Source organism: Canis aureus, chromosome 8, assembly GCF_053574225.1.
Source record: "Canis aureus isolate CA01 chromosome 8, VMU_Caureus_v.1.0, whole genome shotgun sequence".
Classification (NCBI taxonomy): Eukaryota; Metazoa; Chordata; class Mammalia; order Carnivora; family Canidae; genus Canis; species Canis aureus.
The window spans coordinates 19,831,918-19,857,118 of NC_135618.1; the positions used below are offsets into that span (position 1 = coordinate 19,831,918).

At 35.6% G+C, this 25,201-nt stretch overlaps 1 protein-coding gene across 17 annotated transcripts in view; it reads right to left on the bottom strand.

Annotated features, from left to right (window-relative positions):
* ZNF644 (zinc finger protein 644) overlaps window positions 1–25,201 on the bottom strand; it is a 107,273-nt gene that overhangs the window by 27,444 nt on the left and 54,628 nt on the right. The gene's annotated exons all lie outside the window — the stretch shown is intronic.

A 25,201-nucleotide genomic window follows, 5' to 3' on the forward strand; every position in this document is an offset into this window, starting at 1 on the left:
TGTCCGATGTCTATTTGCCTAATGGTTTTCAGGAAAAGCTAGGAATTTGTTCAAGAATTTAAAAGCTAATAATGTTCAAAGCGCTGCGAGTGAAACTTCTGCCCCAACCACGTATGATTCCACAGGACCAAGGTCCATTAGAGTATGCACATCAAAGTTAGTGACATTTCTGCAAATGCAAACAATTGGGCTTTGAAGAAATTCCTTACAATAGTTAAAGAGATAATTTGGCTTCAAAAGACTGCCTGAAACATAACAAATGTTTTCTTCTAATACTTAATAATTTTATTTCAAATTCAAAACTTGACTGTATGTATGTTAAAAAAAATTGTAGATTTTATAAAATTAAACTCTTACTATAAAAGTTCCATTAAGTCATTTAGTAATCACATATTATTTTACAAAAAACAAAATTGTTCATGTCTGAGAAGTCAACTTGAACATTACGACATTGAGAATAATTTCACTGAATTTAATTTTACTCAAAGCAGCTCAGACTGTAAAAAAAAAACCTTGCAATTCTGTAGTAACCTGTAATGAGTACTTAGCCTTTTGTGTATTATGTACATTTAAACTCTGTTATGTAAATTCAAGCTTATATATAGATGGGAAAGTTTGACATGCTCATTGAGAACCAGAAAAATGAAACAGAAGGAGAAGTTTTACTTTCAATAAAATATTTTCATTAAATGTGAACTCTTGGGCAGCCCGGGTGGCTCAGCAGTTTCGTACCGCCTTCAGCCCAGGGCATGATCCTGGAGACCGGGTATAGACTCCCACGTCAGGCTCCCTGCATGGAGCCTGCTCCTCCCTCTGCCTGTGTCTCTGCCACTCTCTCTGTCTGTGGGTCTCTCATGAATATATGAATTTAAAAAAAAAAATCAAAATAAATAAATAAATGTGAACTCTTGGTGATACCATTTGCTCCACTTAGCTTTTTTCTTTCTCTAAAATCAGCCCCCCAAATACAATTATCTTCTAAAAAAAATTCCGAAGTAATCATTACAATTATCTTTATTTAGGATGGTAAAAATTTAAATACAAGAAATCTGCTTTCCTTAATACAAAATATGCAGGAAGATGAATCTCTCCTATGCCAGTGTCTTTAAAAAAAATTAAAAAGAACGTATTTTTGTGATGGCAAATCACAAACCATCCACGACATTTTTCTGACTTAACAAGTTTTCCTTATTACATATTCAATTCTGGAGTTTCATTTATAAAACCAAAGATATTTATTGTGAATATAAACAATTACAAAATTTTTCTAAAATGTTAAAACAGCACTTAATGTTTAGAAAATGCAAGTGCTTATTAATAATCAAATGTACATAGTTCTATTCAAACAAGTGTGACTTAAAAGAATTTCTTTCTATGTTTACTCATATGAAGAGAAAAAGATGGCAAGGTCAAGAGTAGCAATACTGAGCAATAAGAAATTTACAGAACCCATGATTTCCAATTTACCCAATATCTATAACAACAAAATGTTATGAATAGTATATTATTTTTATAAAAGGTGACTAAAGCATATTTAAAATTGAGATTTCAGGGAACATTTTAATTATTCTTAAGATTAATCAAATAGTATTGCTGGCAGTTTTTTTTTCTTACTGTATTGCTATCTAACTAAAAAAGACTATAAATAGGACACATATGTATAAAAAACTACTATCAGTAAACAGCAATAAATTATGTCCCCAGTGAATAATATGGATTATGCATTCTGTAGTTCAGTGGAAGTAGAAGGTCCTATAACATACCACGGATAAGAAAAGCCTCAGCAAAATTGAGTTTTAGCTAACTTTTGTAGTGCATTAATGCAAAGAGAATCACTCTGGTGGCAGACACGCCTGAGTTTGAAAAATAGTTCTACAACTTCCACCTTGGAGTTACTTCAACTATTCTTAAATTTTAGTTGCTTCATCAATAAAGTAAGTATGAAATCTACTAAAAGTATTGTGAGGATTAAATAAGATCCCATTGCATCTATATAGGGCGTGGCATTTAGTAATTACTAAATAAATGTTAATTCCCTATGACCCTTCCCATTAGCTTGTTTCATTTATGGAATGATGGCAATGAATTTGTACACTGCCCCTAATGGTAAAAGTGGCCCTTATAAAGAGAAATTTATTCTGGGAGGAGATATCTGGTACCTTAATCCATACCTAAGGTATAATTGACAGGATAAATGGGCAGTAAATGGGTAGAAGCTAAAGAATTAGAAGAAGAAACATGTCTTAAGAGTTGGTGGGGCTGTAAGAATAACATTCTTGCAGGGATAAAGCAGGGCTTCAGTAAAACACTATTCAATAAGCAATAAAGAAGGAAATTACAGTGTTTGATCGAGTGCTCCAAAGAAAAAGGACATGAAGTAGCCACTTGGGATTTAAGAGTTTCTGATTCCTTAGGGTCTATCAGGACATGAATTGAATTCTCAGCTCTCATAAAATGCCAATGAAACGAAAATAGGTGAACTAGAACAGAGACATACCAAGGTGGATAAAACCAAAAACTAGAACAGTCATAGACAAGGGCTGCTGGAAAGAACAGAGATGGCAATCTCAAAACAAACAAAAAAAACTAAAAACAGGGTTTTATACCAAAAACATCACTCAGAAAAGCCACAGACTTAAAAAGACTTCATTCTTTCATTCATTTATTTGGGGGAGAGAGAGAGCATGTGCATTAGAGTACACAAGGAGGGGGAGAGGCAGAGGAGGTGGGAGAAGCAGACTCCTTGCTAAGCAGGGAGCCTGACACAGGGCTCTAATCCAGGATCAGGACCTGAGCCCAATGCAGATGCTTAATCAAATGAGCCACCCAAGTGCCCTAACGCAATCAACAGACTTTTCTCTGTCAAAAAGAAGTGTTAAGTCAAGGTGTAATAACATCAAAATTTAGAGTTAAAGTTATTTTGACTATAGAATCCTATATATACAGACACACATTACATAATATTCAAGTGTAAGGCACAGGGTCTCTAAGTTTACTACTCACTTACCGTATCAGAAAAGTTTTTCTGAAAGGCTAAATGTGGGGAGAGGTATATTGTGAAAATGGCTAAAATTAGTGTGTTAAGTGTATTTTTATTATTTTACAGGTGACTGAAACATATAAATTTAGATGTTTACCAAAATATAAGTTAATCACTAAAATAAAAAAAAGTAGATATACTTTAAGATCTTCAAAATCTATAAACTATTGTGTTTTATGTAAAGAAGTATAATATGCTCTGAGCAAGAAAGAGGATGACAAAGACCTTTGAAATAAAAATTACTACACAACAATAACAAAACAACTCTCAGTAGGTGAGGTGAAAAGCAAAGTGGATATGGCTAATGAAATGAGGTATTCTTATAGAAGAAAGACTTTTAAAAACGGAGTAAAACAACCCCATGAAATTTAGATACACAAATTATACCAAGTAGAAATTACAGGAAAAAAGCTCAAAACTCAGGGGAATAGAGGAGGACACAACAGAAAAAATTTCAGAGCTCAAGAAATGCAACAATCTTCAGACTAATAGGGCCCAATCAGTGCTCAATGGATGAATAAAGACAACCTCTTGAGGAACGCCTAGGTGGCTCAGTGGTTGAACATCTGCCTTCAGTTCAAGATCTGATCCCAGGGTCTGGGTCAGGGAGTGATCCTGGGGTCAGGGGATCTAGTCCCACAGCAGGCTCCCTCTGGGGAGCCTGTCTCTCCCTCTGCCTATGTCTCTGCCTCTTTCTGTGTCTCTCATGAATAAATAAATAAAATCTTAAAAAAAAAAAAAAAAGACCTGCCTCTTGACAAGTCCTGGGGTAATTTCAGACTTAAAGGTAGAATTCTATTCATTTCTAGAAAATAAGATAAAAACAAAAACTAGACTGCCTACAAAAACAAGAACACATAATTCTTCACCAGCAATGTCATTAGATTTTTGAGGGAAAATGATATTTTAAAATTAAATCTGTCTGAATAAACTATCTCGTTCACATTATCCACTCTCTCCCACTTCAGTTACAAATGTAATAGTAATAGTCTGGTGTATCCTCAACTCCTTTTTCTTATTCATACAAACATATGACAAATATATATTGTATTTGTTTTGTGATTATCTTTATAGAAATGGGATTATACAACATATATGCTACAATAAATAACCTTGTATAGATTGCCTTATAGTACTGTTTTAATTTCAGTGATACAGATTTTTCAAAGTTGCATGTGTATTTTTAATACACATTTGCAAATCATTTTCCCAAATTTCTATCAATATGCACATCTACCTCCAATGTGTAAGTATGCCTATTTTCCCAGTCTTATGGTTTTTTTGTCAGCATCAATGGTGAAAGATGTGAAAATATTTTTCAACCCAGAATTCTATAACTAGCTAAAGTACCACTTAAACATAACAAAATACAGACATTTGGACAAGCTAGGATTCTAAAAGTTCACTATCCACAGATTAGAGAATTACTCTTTGACCATATAGGGATAACAATATACAAAAAGACAGACATAAGAATCAATAAAAAGGTGTGCCTGGGTGGCTCAGCCAGTTAAGTGTCTGCCATGGGCCCAGCTCATGATCCCAACCAGGGTCCTGAGATCCAACCCTCAGCTCCTACTGAGCAGAGAGCCTGCTTCTCTCTCTACCTATGCCACTCTCCCTGCTCATGCTCCCCCTTGCTTGTGCTCTCTCACTCTCTGTCAAATGAATAAACAGAATACATATATAAAAAGAATTGATAAACATTAGTCAGCAATTAAAACACTGAAAAAGGCAACTAAATGTAGTAACTGTTGATAATTGTTCAAGGGATTATTACGAAAAGTTATATGTTACTTAATAATATGGGAACTAACAAGCCCAAAAGACTTCAACATGGAAGGTTAGACTAGTGGACACTGATTCAAAGAAAACCTTTTTAAAAACATATTAAAATGTTAAGGGTAACCAAATAAAATAGTGAAATAAGATACATAAATTTCAAATGTAGAGAATTAAAAAGCAAAGAAACTTAGATTAAATTTTTTTTTTAGATTAAATTTTTTAAAATTTTATTTATTTATGATAGTCACAGAGAGAGAGAGAGAGAGAGAGAGAGAGAGAGAGGCAGAGACATAGGCAGAGGGAGAAGCAGGCTCCATGCACCGGGAGCCTGACGTGGGGTTCGATCCCAGGTCTCCAGGATCACGACCTGGGCCAAAGGCAGGCGCTAAACCACTGTGCCACCCAGGGTTCCCGAAACTTAGATTAAATTAAAATAAAAAGTAACAACAGAAGATAGCAAAGAGAAAATAAAAAGCAGAAAGCAGTCCAGATACATCAGTCTTCTCAATAAATATTAGAAGTTTATAAATTAAGAAAATGGCATTCACATTTGTTTTGTTTTGAAACAAGCTATACACTGTTTATAAAGGAAATGATGAGGTTAAAAATAAGGTGATAAAAAGATAAACTAGACAAATGTCAGTAACTACATACTATCAGAAAAATCAAAAGGAATTTAAGGCAAAAAGCACTACACCTACTTAGGATGAATGTTACATATAATAAAATATACAATTCACCAAGAAGATATAATATTCATGAACTTCTTTGCACACAACAAAATGGCTACAAAATACCTAACTTGTAAATATCTCCAAGTGTTAAGAGAAACTGACAAGTCACAGAGGGAGGCTTTAAACCCCCAAAAGTCAAGAGATCAAAGACAATATTCCAGTTTTCTTAAACTATCTCTTTTAAGATCACCCTTCTCTCACTTTAAAAAGAAAGGTTCCCCAACACAGATCTGCTGTCTCCATCAGTTTTTCAGCTCACTAACCTTGGAGCAATCTTCTTTATTCATTTATTCAGACTTCATATCAAAATTATCAAGAAATCCTATTGCCACCATCTTTAAATTACATCCATAATCCAATCACTTCTCACTACTGCTACCTTCAGGTCTCCTATTACCTCTCCCTATACTATTTCAATAGCTTCCCAATTTGGTCTTAGTGCATCTACTCTTACCAACCTACTGTCTATTCCTAACACAACAACCACAGGAATTGTTTTAAAACCTAAGACAGATAGTGTTCTTCAAAATCCTTCAATGGCTCTTGGTCTTATCCTCTTAGAGGAAAAAACACAACATCTTTATTAATAGCCTGTAACCCCCTACAAAAGTCCTTTCCAGCAACATTTTGACCCCACTCTTTACTCCTCTCCTCAGCTCACTTATTCAGTTCAAGTCACACTAGCTACCTACTATTCCTTGAACACATTCTCTCCCATGTTAAGGTCTTAGTATCATTGACTATTCCCCACTTAGAACACTCTGGCTTCCAGATACTCATGGCAAATTCCCTCATCTAATTCTAGCTTTTGATCAATCATTTTCTTTTGAATAATGCCTACCTAGACCATGTTGATTAAAATTATATCCCAAGCTCCCTCTTACCTTCTCTACTCTGCAGGCATTCTCAAATAAACTCATATTAGTTTATCCTTTTTTACCCCAAAACACTTTCTAACATACTGTACTTATTTATTTTGGTTATTGTTTGTGTATCCCTCTTACAGAACTAAGTTTCAAGGGCATAGATGTTTGTATTTGTTAATGGAATCTCTCAAGGGTCTAGAAGAGTGCCACCATTCAGAACCTTGGTACTGCATTGCTTTGATAATGCCATATATAAAAACTTCTGGATACCAAATAAAGAGAGATTTGGGAAATACATATTTCTTTCCCATGGCTGTAAAACAAACAATATAGAAAAGCTATATAGTCTTAATTCTCTGAAAAAACAACCCAAGACAAGATTCCAGTGTCTTATCTCTCTCACTTTGCCTTTTATCCCTCCATATTTACTTTTCCTTCTCTCATACCTTCCTCATTCCACTTCCCGGTTTTAGAATTAAAATTCAGAAATGAAAAAGTTGTCAACAATGACAGTATGACACCTGAATTTAAAGAATAAAGCCATATTTTTACTGAAAAGGGTTACTTTGATTTAGTGGGAAGACTGGCTTTGTTTAAACATGTTACATGGCCGACATTTTCTATAAGCTGAATGAATTAAATCTACAGTGCAAAGGTTTTGAAGAAATTAGATTTACAGCATGTATACAATATATAAACGTTGATAACTATTTTCACTCATGACAAAAACCCAAATGCCCACTTAAAGATGCCAGGTTTTCAAAATTCTCTTGGGAAATACATAAAGAAAAAAGTCCACGATTAAGTATATAGGGAGCACTATACAACAAGAAATTGACATTCTTATTTTAAACATAAACAGATATTATTATTTTAAAATATAAGTGGAACATTTATAAAATCTGACTATATATTATAATAACCACAGAGAAATTTCCAATAGAGATAGAAACTATGTAGACCATATTCTCTGGTCACCATGCAATAAAACTAAAAATTAGATCCAATTAAAGAGTTAATTAATATGTTATTTGCATCTCAATAAAACTGGGAGGAAAAGAGTATCTACCAAAACAAAACAAAACAAACAAGAGTGAACTAGAAAAAGGTTAAAGTATCTAAGAATGAAGACAGGAGACACAAAAAAACAGAAAACAGAGAAATGAATAGAGCCAAAAGAGGACATAGTAAAAAAGATGTAGCATATACTTCATGGGAATCCCAGAAGTATAGAAGGAAGAAAATAGGACAGAAGCAATCCTTGGAAAGTTAATGACTGAGAATTTTCTAAAACTGACCAAAGACATCAAGCCATGGTTTCTGGAGCATCAGGTACTCTAAGATGGATACACAAAAAGAAAAATATATCTAGATACATATAAAAGTGATGACAATGCAAAACAATGAGAAAATCTTAAAAGTAGCAGGAAAAAAATACACATAACGAGACAATAATGAGCCTGAGGGGAAAAGAGCAGGTAGCTTCTGAAGTCCAAACACTAATCTGATGCTTTCAGCTAAATCATATTGTTCTCCTGTTGAACATAAAAATACCTCACAGAATAATCACTTCAGACAAGGCCAATGTGTAACACATATTACCATATATGCCCTTCTCTAACTGAGCTGATTGCTACCTTCTTTACTAATTATAAGCTGGGATACTAGCTTTAGTCTACCTTCTCTATTAATTAGTTAATATTAATTCATTAAAATGGTAAACATGATATGAAAACACAACATAGCAAGATGTGGAATGCAGCAAAAGCAGTACTCAGAAGGAAATTTATAGCTATAAACACCTACATTAAAAAAGGTATCAAGGAGTACCCTGGATGGCTCAGTCACTTAAGCATCCGACTCTTGATTTCAGCTCAGGTCATGATCTCAGGGTTGTGAGATGAAGCCCCGAGTTAGGCTACCCCCTGGGCATGGAGTCTGCTTAAGATTCTCTTTCTCCCTCTGCCCCTTCCCCCCATGCTTGCAAGCTCCTTAAAAAAAAAAAAAAAAAAAAAAAAAAGGTATCAAATCAATTGCCTAATTTCATACCTTAAGGAACAAGAAAAAGAACAGACCAAACCCAAAATCAACTGAAGGAAGGAATAAGAAAGAAAGATAAGATAAGAAAATATAAAAGTAGATAAAAGTTAGGTTTTGTTTTGTTTTGTTTTGTTTTAGGATTTTATTTATTTATTCATGAGAGACACAGAGAGAGAGGCAGAGGGAGAAGCAGCAGGTTCCATGCAGGGAGCCTGATGTGGGACTTGATTCTGGGACCGCGGGATCACGCCTTGAGCCGAAGGCAGAGGCTTAACCACTGAGCCACCCAGGTGTCCAAAAGTTAGTTCTTTTAAAAAAATCAACAAAACTAACAAAGAAATCAACTGCGGGGGGGGGGGGGGGGGAAGAAGATGCAAATAACTAAAATCAGAAATAAAGGTAGGGACACTACTACTATAGACCTTAAAGAAATTAAAAGGATTGTAATAGAATATCATGAACAATTAGAAACCAGTAAATCAGATAATCAGGATGAAAAGGACAATTTCTAGGAAACACAAACCTGACTCAAGAATAAACAGAGGGAATCCCTGGGTGGCTCAGCAGTTTAGTGCCTGCCTTTGGCCCAGGGCGTGATTCTGGAGTCCCGGGATCGAGTCCCACATCAGGCTCCCCGCACGGAGCCTTCTTCTCCCTCTGCCTGTGTCTCTGTCTCTGTCTCTCTCTCTCTCTCTCTCTCTGTCTTTCATGAATAAATAAATAAATAAAATCTTAAAAAAAAAAAAAGAATAAACAGAAAATCTAAATAGATCTACAACAGGTAGAGACTGAATCAGTAATCAAAAACCTCCCCAAAAGGAATAGTTCACGAGCAGATTGTTTCAACAATAAATTCTACCATTTAGAGAATTAACACCAATCCTTAAGAAACTTCCAAAAATGGAAGAGGAAACATTTCTTAAAATATTTTATAAAGCTAGCATTATTACCCTAAAACCTGCATTACCCTAAAACCAAAGCTGACAAAGATACTGAAAGAAAATTATAGCCCCTTATGAATACAAATGTAAAAATCTCAACAAAATACTAGCAAACTGAATCCAACAGCATATTAAAGGGATTATATGTTATAGCCAAGTGGGATTCATTCCAGCAATACAAAGATGTTTCAAAACAAGAAAAACAATCAATTAATATACCATATTAACAGAACAAAGGAAAAAAAACACATGGTCATTTCAATAAACACAGAATACTTGACAAAATCCAAAATTACTTAATGATGAAAACACTCAGCAAACTAGGAAAAGAAGGGAATTTCCCTAAATAATAAAAGGCATCCATGAAAAACTCAGAGCTACCATACTCATCAATAGTGAAAAACCAAGCTTTCACTCCACAGTCAGTAACAAGACTATCTGCTTTCACCACTGCTATTCAACATTGTACTGGAAGTCCTAGCCACAGCAATTATACAAGAAAAATAAATAAAAAGCATCCAAATATAAAGGAAGAAATAAAACTATCTCTATTTGCAGATGACATGATTTTATTTATTTTGAGAATACCACAGACTCCAAGCACACACAAACCCAATAAACGAATTCAGCAAACTGGCAGGTATAAGATCAAAACACAAATCAGTTGTTTCTCTATGCCAGCAATGAATGAGCCAAAAGGAATTTAAGAAAACAGTTCCATCTACAAAATCATTCAAATAAAATACCTAAGAATAAATATAGCCAAGGAGGTAAAAGGTTTATACACAAACAAAACATTGATGAAAGAAATTAAAGAAAGTGTAAATAAATGGAAAAACATCTTATGTTCATGGATTTGAAAATGAAATATTAAGATGACTGAACTTCCCAAAGTGATCTACAGATTCAGTGTAATTCCTATGAAAATTCTAAGAGCCTTTGTTTGCAGAAATGAATAAGCTGATCCTCAAATTCATGTGGAACTGCAAAGCGCTCTGAAGAGCATAAGCAATATTGAAAAGAAATAAAGTAGGAATACTCACTCTCATTAAAAACTTACTAGAAAGCTGTAGTAATCAAGTGTGGTACTGGCATAAGGGCAGACACAGAACCTACTGGCATAAGTCTGAGAATCCAGAAATAAACCCAAACACCCATGGCCACATGATTTTTAACAAAGGTGCCAAAATCATTCAGTGGGGAAAGAAAAGTCCTTTCAAAAAAAGTCATGGGACAAATGGACAATCACACGCAAAATAATGAAGTCCTATCTCATATCACATATAGGAACTAAATCAAAATGGATCAACACTAAAACTGAAACAGTAAAGCTCTTTGAAGAAGGCATAGGGATGAATCTTTACGATACAGGATTTGGCAATAAATTCTTAAACTTGACACCAAAAGCTTGATGAACAAAAGAAAAAAACAGATAATTTGGATTTATCAAAATAAAAGTTTCTCCATCAAAGAGCATTACTGAGATGTATTTGATAAGGATTTAGTATCCAGAATATATTAACAACTAAAAAACAAAAAGATAACCCAATTTAAAAATGGACAAAAGCTCAGCAGAGAACTAATGTGGAAGATAGCAAAGGAGGACCCTAAGCTCACCTCCTCCCATGGATACAATCAGGTAACACCCACATCAGTGTAAAAAACTCAGAAATGATTTGAAGACTGTTAGAGCAGACTGTCCACAGCTAAATGTAGAGAAGAAGGTAAGAAGGATGGAGACATCGTTGGGGGCCAAACTGACCAATAAAACTGTCTGTAGGAGGGAGGGATGCACAGGCACGGAGAAGGGAGAACAAGAGACCCCATGCCAGGCACCCCAGGCACAGGGGACCTACCCTGGGAATATGAATCCCCATAACATTTGGCTTTGAAAACCAGAGGGACTGGAACTTTAAAAATCAGAAGACTTGGTGCTAAGACAGGACAAGAGGAAACTGAGTCCCTGTTCTTCAAGAGACAGCCCTACAAACAGCCCTGTTGATACAACACAGAGCAACAGTTTGAAAAACACCTGGGGTTTATACAGGAGGGAGATTTGTTTACTAATCTCAGAGCATGTGTTGGAGGGGTCAGGATCTTTGGAAGATTTCTCCAGCAACAAAAGAGCTAGCAAGTGCCACTTCCCACCTGTGCTCTCTAACCTAGATGTAAGGATACTTGTCGGAACCAGTGCAGCACCAACACTCTCTACCTACCTAGTATGCTAACAGGCTACCCTGCCCCCACGCTCTTCTGCAGACTCAGTCCCTCCATCTCAGCCTGGACAAAAGTTCTCCCAGGGATCTGCAGGTCCCCTCCTGCAATAGGCTGGCATAGATCTTGCTGGCACTGTACCCTGCCCCCATGGTCTCCTGCAGACCCACAGGAGTCTATCCAAAGCAATGCCACAAGGGTGGCAGTGTGCAATCAGCCCTGCCAGGGACAAGTACAACTCCAAAATGACTCATTCTCCAGAGAGAGGGAAAAATAACCACACACACACACTAATTCAGCTGTGGCCCCAGCAGTGGGATGGGTGGTAGACATCTGGTCTGACTGCAGGCCTTGCCCACCAATAAAAGCTTCTCAGAGGCAACACAGGCAAAGCGTCCTGCAGATCAGTGCTACCAGAGCTCTGGCAAACACCTGGTCTGACTCAACTCAAGCCCAAGGTGGCCCAGACTAGCCCACTAACACCACAGGGACCAAACCCTGCCCATAACAAAGAGTGGCAAAGAGAGCCACTGCAGATGACTGGAATGAAGGCAAATGTGGCTCAGCCAAAACAGTAGGACAAAAGCAACACACATATGAGATACCCCTGAAATGCCAGGTTCTGGTGAACTGGGGACACTGCACTGCAGGGCACTACAAGACCTCTTCTTTATAAAGGCCACTACTTTTAAGAGCTGGAGATGCAGATGATTTTCCTAACACATAGAAACAGACAGAGTTAGCCAAAATGAGGAGAAAGAGGACTATGACCCAAATGAGAACAAGACAAAAATCACAGCAAGAGGGCTAAATGAAATGGAGATAGGCAATATGCCTAATAGAGAATTAAAGTAATGGTCATAAAGATACTCACTGGACTTGAGAAAAGAGTGGAGGGCCTCAGTGAAGCCCTCAACAAAGAGGTAGAAAACATAAAACCAATCAGAGATGAAGAACTCAATAACTAAAATTAAAAACACACTAGAGGGAATAAATAGATTAAAAGAAGCAGAAGAATGGATGAGCAATCCAAAGGACAGAGTAATGGAAAGTAATCAAGCTGAAAAGGAGAGAGAAGAAATAATTTAAAAATTAAAACAAACAACAAACACGGATTAAAGGAACTTGGCAAATCCAAGTGTAATACCAGTCACATTATAGGGACCACAGAAGGAGACAGAAAGGAGGACAGAAAATGTATTTGAAGAAATAAAACTTCCCCAAATCTGGGGAAGGAAAACAAAAATCCAAATCCAGGAGACAGAGAGAGCCCCCCCAAAAATCAACCCAAGGAGGACCACACTAAAGCACATAGTGTTAAAATGGCAAAAAGTGATAGGATTTTTTAAAAATAAGAAAAAGGAAAACAGTTACATATGAGGGAAACCCCATAAGGCTATCGGTGGATTTTTCAGAAGAAACATTATAGGCCATAAAGGAGTGGTATGTGCTAAAAAGACAAAAACATACAACCAAGAATACTCTATCCAGCAAGGCTATCATTCAGAACAGAAGATAGTTTCTCAGACAAGCAAAAGCTAAAGGAATTCATTCCTACTACACCACTCTTACAGGAAATGTTAAATGTTAAAGGAAACTCTTTGAGTGGAAAGGAAAGAATATAAATAGGAGTAGGACTAGGAGGAAGCATAAAAAAAATGGATAAAGGATATAAATGGACATTTCTCAAAAGAAAATATACAAATGGCCAAGAAATCCATGAAAAGATGTTCAACACCTTGGCCATGTAAAAAATGCAAATGAAAACCACAATGAGATACCACTTCACACTCATTAGGATAATTTTTTGTTTTGTTCTTTTTAAAGATTTTATTTATTCATGAGAGAGACAGAGAGAAAGAGACAGAGAGAGGCAGAGATAAAGCAGAGGGCAGAGGGAGAAGCAGGCTCCATGCAGGGAGCCCTACGTGGGACTCGATTCCGGTTCTCCAGGATCACAACCTGGGCCGAAGGTGGCGCTAAACTACTAAGCCACTCAGGCTGCCCTCATTAGGATAGTTTTAATTAAAAAAAAGAAAAGCATGAAAAATAATGAGTGTTGATGAGAATATAAAGAAATAGAGACTCTTGTCCATTGCTGGTGAGAATGTAAAATGGTGCTTCCACTGTGGAAAACTAGTTTAGTGTTTTCTAAAAATAGGTAACAGAAAATTATCATTCAACCCAGCTACTCAACTCCTAGATTCATATACAGGAGAAATGAAAATTTATGTACACAACAAAACTGGTACATGAAAGTTTACAGGATCATTATTCATAATAACAAAAAAAAAAGAAATGAAGTACATGCTACAACTTGGATGAACATTGAAAAGACTATGCTAAATCCAAGAAGTGAGACATAAAGGTCACATATTGCATAATTCCTTTCATATGAAATATCCAGAATAGATAAAGTAAAGGGTATCAGGTGATAGTGGAAGGAGGAAGTAGGAAATGATTACATAATAGCTATAAAGGTGTTGAGACAATTTTGAAACAAGAGAGCTGGTGGTTGCATTATATTATGAATATACTAAACAATGAGTTGTATATTTAAAATGATTAATTGTATGATACATGAATTTCACCTCAATTAAACAAGAGATGGCAATATTAAAATGTTCCCATTTTCTGACAACCTCCAATTTATAGCAAACTTCTACTTCCTTAGACTGTCTCTAAAGTTACACAAAGTTCAAATCCTATAATAGGTTTTTTCTAATGCTCTCTTAAAAAGTACCCAAAGGTTCCCTATAAATACATGCAGAATTGCTCACTGCAACAAGTATAAAAACTATTAGTGTTCTTGATGGGCTTTTTGGCTAGAAGGCATTTACAAGATTAACAACAAATTTCTCAACAGAAATAACAGAAGCCAAAACACAAAGGGATAATATTGTAGTTAGAAGAAAACAAATGCCAGGGTACCTGGGTGGCTCAGTGGTTGAGCGTCTCTACCTTTGGCTCAGGTTGTGATCCTGGGGTCCTGAGATCGAGTCCTGCATCAGGCTCCCCGCATGGAGCCTGCTTCTCCCTCTGCCTATGTCTCTGCCTCTTTCTCTGTGTCTTTCATGAATAAATAAAATCTTTTAAAAAAGAACAAAACAAATGCCTACTCAGAATTCTAACCAGTAAAAACCTATCATTCAAAAGTGAAGGTGAAATACAGAACACGATGAGACAAAAAATACTGATAATTTCTCAGCACAGGTATTCTTCACAAAAAAGGAAGTGATTACAGATGGAGAACTAAAAATGCAGGAAAGAATAAAAAGTGATAAAAATGGTAACTATGTGGGTGGTTCAGTCAGTTAAGCATCCAACTCTTGGTTTTGGCTCAGGTCATGATCTAAGGGTCCTGGGATGGAGCCCTATGCTGGGCTCCCTGCTCAGTGGGGAGTCTGATTGTCTCCCTCTCTCTCTGCTCCTCCCCACACTCACACTCTCTAAAATAAACATTTTTTTAAAAACGGTAACTATGTGGGAAAATCTAAAATAATGACACAAAACAATGATGCTGTCTTACGGGACTTAAAATACACATACAGTTAAAAAAATATGGGTATTATAGAAAATAAATTGGGTAAAAGGAATATAATTAAAGTGTTTTAGTTCTCTGTAAAATATAAAATAGTTTAATTAGACTCTTACATGTCAAAGATGAATGTTGCAATCTCTGGGGCAGCAGTTCCCAAAAGTGTGATCTGCAGACCTCTAGGGGTCCCTGAGACTATTAGGGGATCTTTATAATCAGAACTATTTTAATAATAACATGAAGACCTTATCTGCCTTTTTCACTCCCAGTCTCTCAAAACTGTACAATGGGGTTGTTTACAGTCTATATGACTCATGATATTCCAAAAGATTAAAGCAGAAGCAGGTATAAGAATCCAGCTGTTTTCTACTAAGCTAGATAATAAAGAGATTTACAAAAATGTAAAACAATGCTACTCTTCCCACTAAGTTTTGTTTTGGGAAGTATGTTTTTCACAAAATTATATTATTTATGTTAACATTTAATGGAAAACTCTTCCCACAAACAATAAATTATCTGACTCAAAATGTCAACTGTGCCAAGGATGAGAAACATTGATTAACCAAATAAACAAGTTCTTTTTAAGAATTTAAATGAGTCTTGAGATCATAGAATTTGAAATTCTTGACCTAAATAAATAAAAGGACAATATGACATTCATGGACTGAAAGACAATACCACAAAGATGGCAACTCTATCTCAAATTAATGAATAAATTCAATTTTTGACAAAAAAACTGATAATGTGATTATAAAAATTTATATGGAAGTGCAAAGAATCAAGAACAAGATGGAAAGATTTGCCTTATTGAATCTAAAGACTTGCTATAATGCCATATAAGTTACAAATAGCATGCTTTTGGTTTAAGGGTAGATACAGTAAACCAATGGAAAAAAAAAAAAAACCTGAGCCCAAAAGCAGACCCATGTATATATACGGTCATTTGATTTATGCAAAGGTGATCCTGTTGAGCAGTGGGGAGACAATCTTTTCAATAAATGGTGCTTCATAAAATATATATCCTTAAGGAAAAGAAAAAAAGCAAAGAAAAAGTGACCTCTATACTCTACATTAATACAGTTGACTTTTGAACAACATGGGTTTGAACTACGTAGGTCCACTTAGACATGGATTTTTTTTTCAGTAAAACAGTACAGTCCTATGAATGTATTTTTCTTATACTTTTCTTAATAATTTTTACTCCAGTTTACTTTACTGTAAGAATACAGTACAGAACACATATACAAAATATGTGTTAATTGTTATCAGGAAGTCTTCCAATCAATAGCAGGCTATTAGTAGCTAAGTTTCTTGGGACTCAAGTTATATACTGATTTTCGACTATGCAGGGGTCAGTGTCCCTAATCCCCACGTTGTTCAAAGGGTCAAGAATATATACAACCAGTTCTAGTTAGAAAGTAAATCTAAACAAATGAACAATAAACAAAATAATATACAATAATAAGTTCTAGGTACAAAGTAGAAAGCAAAAAGCAGAATAATAAAGTCTCTAGGACACTGTCTTACAACCTCAGCACTAGTGACACTCTAGGCTAGGTAACTGTTTTGTGCACGTTTAGCATACTGTGTACTGTAGGATGTTTAGCAAGTATCCCTAGCCAACCACTAGATGCCAGGGGTACTCCATTCACCTAGTTGTGAAAACTAAAAAGGTCTCTGAAAGTTACCAAGTTTTCTGCACAGGAGTAGAAGGTGTGGGGTGAGAGAAGGAAGAACTGCCTCTAGTTAAGAACCACTGTTCTAGAAGATAATATAAGAAATACATTCATCTCCTGGGAGCAGGGAGGGAAAGACTTCTTAAACAGGATACAAGAAGCACTGACTGTAATGGAAAACAATGATAAACTGAACTCTATTAAAATTATGACCTTCCTTTCATCAAAAATAATAAGAGTAGGGCAAAAATCAAGTCAAAGTGGGATATAGTTTTCTAACAAATATAACTCAACAAAGGCCTTCTATCTAGCACCTATAAAAACTTCTAAAAACAAAAAGACAGAAACTCCAATAGGAAAAAAGGGGCTCATATCCACAAAGTATGTAACTCCTAAAAATTAAGAATATAGAAAACTCAATAATAATAGAAATAATAACAAACATAAATAAAAGGTAGATAGAAGAAACTTCACAAAAGAGAATATACAGTCAAATATTTATGAAAAAGTACTCGATCTTATTTGGAATCAGGGAAATATATTCTCCAGAAGGGCTACAATTGAAGAGGCTATTTATACCAAGTGCTGGTGAAAATACAGAGTTACATGAATCCTCACATCCCATTAACAGGACAGATACAACCATATTGTTGTATTGGAAACAATTTTTGTATTATCTTCTAAATTTGAACACATATACACCAATGACCCAGCTATTTGATTCCTGGTATATCTTCAAATAAATATTGTACATGTGCCCTGAGAAACACACAAAAATATTACTAGTATTATTCAATCCCAATGTTCAAAAGTAAAAAGACAGAAAATACAAGTGAGCTACAACTATATCTGAAAACATCACGTTTTGTGATGTTCCATGAACCTCCCAAACATAATGTTAAGCAAAATAAGCAGAGACAAAATAACCTTACTATATAATTCTATTTATATAAAAGTATAAAAGCAGGTCTTAAAAAAAAAAAGATATTCTTTGAAGCCAGGCCAGTAGTTCCTCCAAGGAAATAAGAAAGAATGAGTGACTAGGAAAGGAAACATAGGAAGTTTCTGGGTTGCTGGCAGTATTCTCTATCTTGATCTGTGGTGGCCATGGGGTGTTTACTTTGTGGTGATTCACTGAGCTGTATACTTATACAATGTGCACTTTCCTGTATGTATTACATTTGAATTTTAAAGACATGGATCACTATCTTTTATAAGCTGTATATGCAACCTACAATACAATAATTACACAAATGCTTTAGCTATTATGATATTAGACACCAACTAGGAGTAAAAGTCATGCCTGAGGCATAATAACTTTCTACATCTTACATTTCTGGATCTTTTCTCTATTTAAATAAAACAAATAAAATATCTTAAAAAGGATTGCCTTAGTTTTCAGTATGCTGCAGAAAGAAAAATGAAACACATTTATATATCCTATTTTCCTATTTGTTTAATTTACCTTGATCACCTGGAAAAATATCCAATCTCTTAGCTTTATATAACACAAAATAAACTACATACCTTGGAAAATGTTAACATTAAAAAAAAGCTGAAGATGCTTATTTCCAATATTAAAGGTATTTTCTTCTGATACTTAGAGACAAAGAAGATTAAGGCAGAATATAAATGATGCCTGAATTAAAAAGATATTTCTATCAAAAATTTGTAGGCTTCCCTCCCTATCAAACTACCTATCAAAATACCCCTTGGCATTTAATACAACTCAATTTTACAACACCAATTATTATTTTGTTTACAAATAAGAATCAAATATTTATAATATTAAGTTGCTTAATATCAAATTGATCCCCTCTGAATTTAATCATTTATGTAGAACAGCCATTAACAGCAGACTGATTCATTTTTAAGCCAAGTGGTGCCACCAAGTGGTGGTAAATTTTTTTCTGAACATAACCACTGAAACAACAGAAAAAGTTACTCTGAAATGTAATATTGGAATGAAAAAAATATCAATCCGACAATAAATTTTAAGTAAATAGGTTTGTGAAATATCTTGGTACAAAAGTTTAAAAACAAAACAAAAAAAAGGTCAATCTTTTTGGAAAACATTTGTATGAATTACCCTGAAGAACCTTTAAGTTTCAAAGTTAAATTTTTCTTGGAAAGTAAACAACTATGAATATGATGCTGCAGTGTTTACTTTTTGTTACTTGTCTTTTAATTCTCAATTTTCTTAAATGCTTTAGAAATTAGTGAAATGCACACACACACACACAGTAAGAAACCTTAAGGTTTTCTTAAAAAACTTTATTTGAGGAGGGAGAGAGCAGAGGGAGAAGAGAATTTCAAGCAGAGGGCAGAGCCTGACCTGGGGCTTGATCCCATGACCCCCAAACCATGACCTGAGCCGAAATCAAGACTCAAAGGCTTAATCAGCTGAGCCACCCAGACACCCCTCAACCTGAAAGTTCTGTAACAGTATTATCCTCATTAAGTGTATGGAGAGCAGTCAAGGATCTGTTCCAGGCTTCTCCTTGGCTTATTAATCATCTTCCTATGCCTCTTCAAACTGTCTTCCCTCCATTTGCATGTCTCTGTGTCCAATACCCCTTTTTTCATAAGGACATCAGTTAGTTATAAGTGGATTTGCCCCATCCTCCCTAATGACCTACCTTTAACTTGATTACCTCTGTAAATACCTTATTTGCAAATAAAGTTTTACTCTGAGGCAATGCGGATTATGACTTCAACAAGTGAATTCAGGGTTGGGGAAAGTGGTACAAAAATTCAAGCAGTAACACTAATCATTTGTATTTTTGATGACTATTTTTTTTTCTTTAAAAAGACGAAATAGATCTTAGAAATTATTAAATGAGGGGCACATGGGTGGCACAGTTGGTTGAACATCCAACTCTTGGTTTCAGCTCAGGTCATAATCACAGGATCATGAGCTCAAGCCCCACATTGGGCTCCAAGATCAGTGCAGAGTCTGCTTGAGACTCTCTCTTCCTCTCCCTCTGCCTTTACCCCCATGCCCCATGCTCTTTCTCTCTCTAAAATAAATCTTTTTTAAAAAAGAGAAATTATAAAAGATGAATAGTTGCGATATTGTGATTTATAGGAAACATATTTGGTCTTCCCCCCTGTTTCTGGCATAGTGATCATAAAACCCTTAGGAATTCCTAGGGATAGAGAGTTATAAAGATGTCTTTTGTTATATTAAGGTGTGTTTTGGAAATCACCTAAGGTTGGGGACTTATAGCCAGAGGTTGCCATGCTAACCATGTGCCTGACCCACCTGAGCTCTGGAAGGGATAGGAGCTAGAGGCTGGATCAACTGTCATCAGCTAATGATTTAATCAATCCTGCAAATATAATGAAGTTGCCATAAAACCCCGAAAGGATGAGGTTCGGAGAGTTTCTGGGTTGGTGAACACAGGGATGTGCTGAGAGAATGGTGCACCTAGAGAAGACAATGGAAGCTCCACACTTCTTCCCACATATCTTGTCCTATGACCCTTCTGTCTGGCTGTTTCTTAGTTATATACCTTTATTATAAACTGGCTTTCTGAGTTCTGTAAGCTGCTCTAGCAAATTAATCAAACCCAACAGAATTGATGGGACCCTCTGATCTACAGTCAGTGGGACTGAAGTACAGGTAAAAGGTAACAGTGTGGACTTGCAACTGGCATCGTAAGTCTATGGACAGGGTTATGGGAACCTCTAATTGGTAGCCAGTTAGAAACACAAATGACAACCTGAGCTTGCAAATGGCATCTGAAGTTGAGGGTGAGAAGTCTCTTGGAGGACTGTAACATTAATTAACCTGTGAAATAGAATTGAGCCGGATTGTAGGAAACAAGGCCGCTTTCTGGAGAACTGCTTGGTGGTGTGGGGGAAACCATGCCTCCATACATTGGAATTTGTCTAGAACCTAATAATACTAGTTTACTTTCATGAACAATATCACCAGCAAAATAAATGACTAAATTTTAGTATAAAGCTATATACATAGATTATCAAAGTAATAAGTGCCATATAGTTCATGTCCAACCCAATTATAATACACTCAGTCCTAGACCTCATCCCCTGACACTTCTTATCACTGTACCCCAGCCATGCTGGCCTCCTTGCTGTTTCTTGACCAGGCCCCATGTACTTTGTATCAAATGCTCTTGGCCTGGAGTTCTTCCTTCAAGTATATGTGTAGGTTGGTTCCTTCCGTTCCCATGATCTCAATTCTCAGATCATCTTAAAACAGCACCCTTAGTCACCCTTCATCTCCCTTTCTCATTTTATTTTTCTTCCTAGCACTTACTATACTCGACAGATTATATTGTTATTTGATTATCTGTTTTTCTTTCCCCCACTGCAAAGTAAACTTGAGGGCAAAGACTAATGTTTTATTCACTGATGTACCCCTGACATCTAAAAACAAAACCTAGTGACTACTGTATTTGTATACTATCACAAGCAGAAAGAATGTTTAAAAATGAATGCATCTGTTTCCTAATTGGATCTATCAGTTCCTTTCTAATCAGTTCTTCACATCTAGAGGCAATGTGACCTTTTCAAGCTCACCATTCCTCTATGGAACCCATTTTCCTCTCTCACAGGACACAGTCTCAAACCTTTATCATAGCTGAAAAGGCTTTGCTGGGCTCTGCCCACCTTTCCATCTGCTCTTACACTTTACCCCTCACAGTTCTCAGGGATTCAATCACTCTGGCCCTCTCTCAAATTCCTCAGTGTGTTCTGCCTCATCACAGGGCCCCTGCACATGTAGTTCCTCTGATCTGGAATTCTCTGCTCTCCTTTCCCCAGCCCTTCATCACATAAATGTAGTTAACCTTAACTCCTGAGCTTCCTTCAGATCATAGCTCAAAATGTCACTTACTCTGGAAGTCTTCCTCAAGCACTCCATGTCAAGTTCTTTTGTCATACGCTTTTGAAGGACTATTTCTTTCAGAGCTCTAATGCCTTTCAAATATTTAATTGATATCATTTTTGATTAATGTATTTCTCCCAATGAACCCAAGTTCCAACAGAACAGGAACTACATTTTTGTTGTACATACTGTGTTTTGAGCAACTGGAAGGTGTTTGAATACCTAAATGAAGGGACAGAGACAAAGCAGCAGGCTAACTATTAGTAAGTGAATAATTAAAGCCTGAAATCAATCGATTATGGGAATCAACAAAGCAAACTTTTTTTTTTTTTTTTTTTTTAATTTATGATAGTCACAGAGAGAGAGAGAGAGAGAGGCAGAGACACAGGCAGAGGGAGAAGCAGGCTCCATGCACCGGGAGCCCGACGTGGGATTCGATCCCGGGTCTCCAGGATCGTGCCCTGGGCCAAAGGCAGGCGCCAAACCGCTGTGCCACCCAGGGATCCCCAAAGCAAACTTTTTTATTGACTTTGTTTTATCTAGACACACTGCCCACTTCTGGCTATCTGCTTCTCCCTCCTAGCCATCAGTGTATGCACAAGAGAGAAAAACTTACTTAATATTTCTACAAATTGGAAAATATGAATAATATAAATTTTTGTAACACTTATTATTGTATCATTAACTTTCAGGTTGCCTTAATAACAATAGAACAAACTTTTATACCTTTTTTTTGACAATATCATAAAAATTAAAATGGGTCATAATGAATTTTTAGAACAAATTCATATCATAAATGATATAAAAGTAAGGCTGTAATACCCTCCCAGATCTATGATATTTTTAATAAAATCTTTAAAATACTTTCAGATGGCAAAGGTGCATAATTACTTGCCACAATAAACCAAAAAGTTACATACTGGACTTGACGTTTTACATCTTTGTACTCTAAAAGTATGTTAAATGTTTATTACAAAAAAAATTTTTATATAATTTCCTTTAACTCAACTCATTCAGTTATATAGAACATTTTGAATGCAATGTTACAGGCTGAATTTGCTGTCCCCCTCCAATCATATATTGAAGTCCTAACTCCTAGTCCTAACTGAGATTACAGCTATATCTAGGGACAAGACCTTTAAATAGGTAGCTAAAATGAGGCTATTAGGGTAAGCCCAAATCCAATTTGACTGGTGTCCTTACAAGTAGAGATTAGGACATATGACGAAACACCAAGGATACATATACACAAAGAAAAAGCCAATTAAGGACATAACAAGAAAATTGACATCTAAAGCCAAGGAGAGAGGTCTCATGAGAAACCAAACCTGCCTTGGACTTCTAGCCTTCAGAACTATAAGAAAATAAATTTATGTTGTTCTAGCCACCCAGTCCATGGCTCCCTAGGAGACCAACACACTCATCTCATATTGCAGTATGAAGGTTCTAGTCTACTGTAATCTATGTGAATGACTAATAATTTTTGGCCTATGAATACAACAAACTAAGGTTACCTCCACCACGCTTTCTTTATGCTAAATGTTGGGACTCAAAAAAGATTATGTAGGCAGATTTACCTAAGAAAAAAATCTGGTCCTACCTACTTGTATTACTGCATCCTGTGCGGCAATGAGGTGGATCTCTATCTGGACAGGTATGCCCATCCATTTCCTTAATGGGCAGAAGAGAACAACTTAGCTATCATATACCTGAAGTAATAAACATGTGGATCTCCTTTGAGACCATAATATAAAATGCTTTACATTCAAGGTCCCTGCAAATGACCTTAATTAATTAAAATAGTTTGGCTAACTGTCCTTTTCTGTGGCTGAGGAAACTGTGAACTAGTGGTCAAAACTAACCATGCTAAATCAAGTCTTTTCAAAAACACAGATTGCCAGAACTTCTTCCCTAGAGTTTCTAATTCAAATTTGTTATAGTTTCTCAGTTTCCATAGTTTTTTTTAAGTACCTCAAGACAACTCTAATATGCAGTCAGAATCATCTAAAACAGGCTTTCCAACCAATATACTTATATATTAAAAAGAAACTCCTCACTGAGAGGGGCACTTGATAGGATGAGCACTGGGTGTTATACTATATGTTGACAAATCAAACATCAATAAAAAAATATAGAAATTAAAAAAAAAAAGAAAGAAAAATTCCTAGGGAGCTAAATGTGCAACCATGACTGAAAATCACAGTGCAGAATCCAGGTATCATATGACTATAACACGTTGTGATTAATATGAGGTATGCGCAACCAAATATTGGTAATATATGAATGATTACTGAAAAATATATTATCAAAGTCACTGAACAGTACTGAATACAGAATAAAGAATACTATACACTGCAGTATGGCTTCATTATGAAAGGTATCGGTGAGCCTTCAATTACCTAAGTAGAAAAGGGAATGAAAACATCAACAAAATACAGCAAAAAATTCAACAGTACGTTAAGTGTATACACTATGACTACAGGAGGGTTTATTACTGGAATGCAAGGATAGTCCAACCTAAGACAATCAATATAATATACATTAACAAAATAAAGGATGAAAACAACATGATTTTCTCTGCTGGTGCAGGAAAAAACAACGGACAAAACTCAACCTTACTTCATGATAAAAACACTCAACAAACTAGGAATAGAAGTAAACTACCACAACATAATAAAGGCAATATGTGGAAACCCCACAATTTACATTGCACTCAAGGGCGTAAGACAGAAACCTTTCCTCGAAGATCAGAACAAGACAAGGATGTCCATTTTTACTGTTTCTACTTAACATAGTGCTGGAATTCCTACCAAGAGCATAACTAGGCAAAGAAACAGAAACAAAAGGCATTCAATCTGGAAAAGAAGAAATAAAGTTATCTGTTTGTAGATGACATGATCTTATATGTAGAAAATTCTAAAGATTCTACAAAAACACTAATACATGAATTCAGCAAAGTTGCAGCATATAAAAATCAACACACACTTTATCTTACATCACTTATAAAAATTAACATAAAATGGATTAAAACTTAAATATAAGACTTGAAACCATGAAACCTCTAGAAGTAAAACACAGTATGACACGGGTATTGGCAATGACTTTTCGGATGACATCTAAAAAACAAGCAACAAAATAAAAAACAAACATGGAGGACTACATTCAACTAAACTAAAAAAGCTGCAAGGCAAAAGAAACAATCAACAAAGTGAAAAGGCAACCTACAGAATGGGGGAAAATATTTCCAGGCCATATATTTAATAAGATGTTAATATCCCAAATATATATAAAAGACCCCATACAACTCTGTAGCTAAAAACCAAATAACCCAATTAAAAATGGTCATAGGATCTGAATAGACATTTTTCCAAAGAAGATATATAAATGGCCAACAGGTACATGAAAAGATGCTCAATACCACTAGTGATTAAGGAAATGCAAATCAAAACTACAACAAGGTATCACCTCATGCCTGTTAGAATGGCCATGATCAAAAAGACAAGAAATAACAA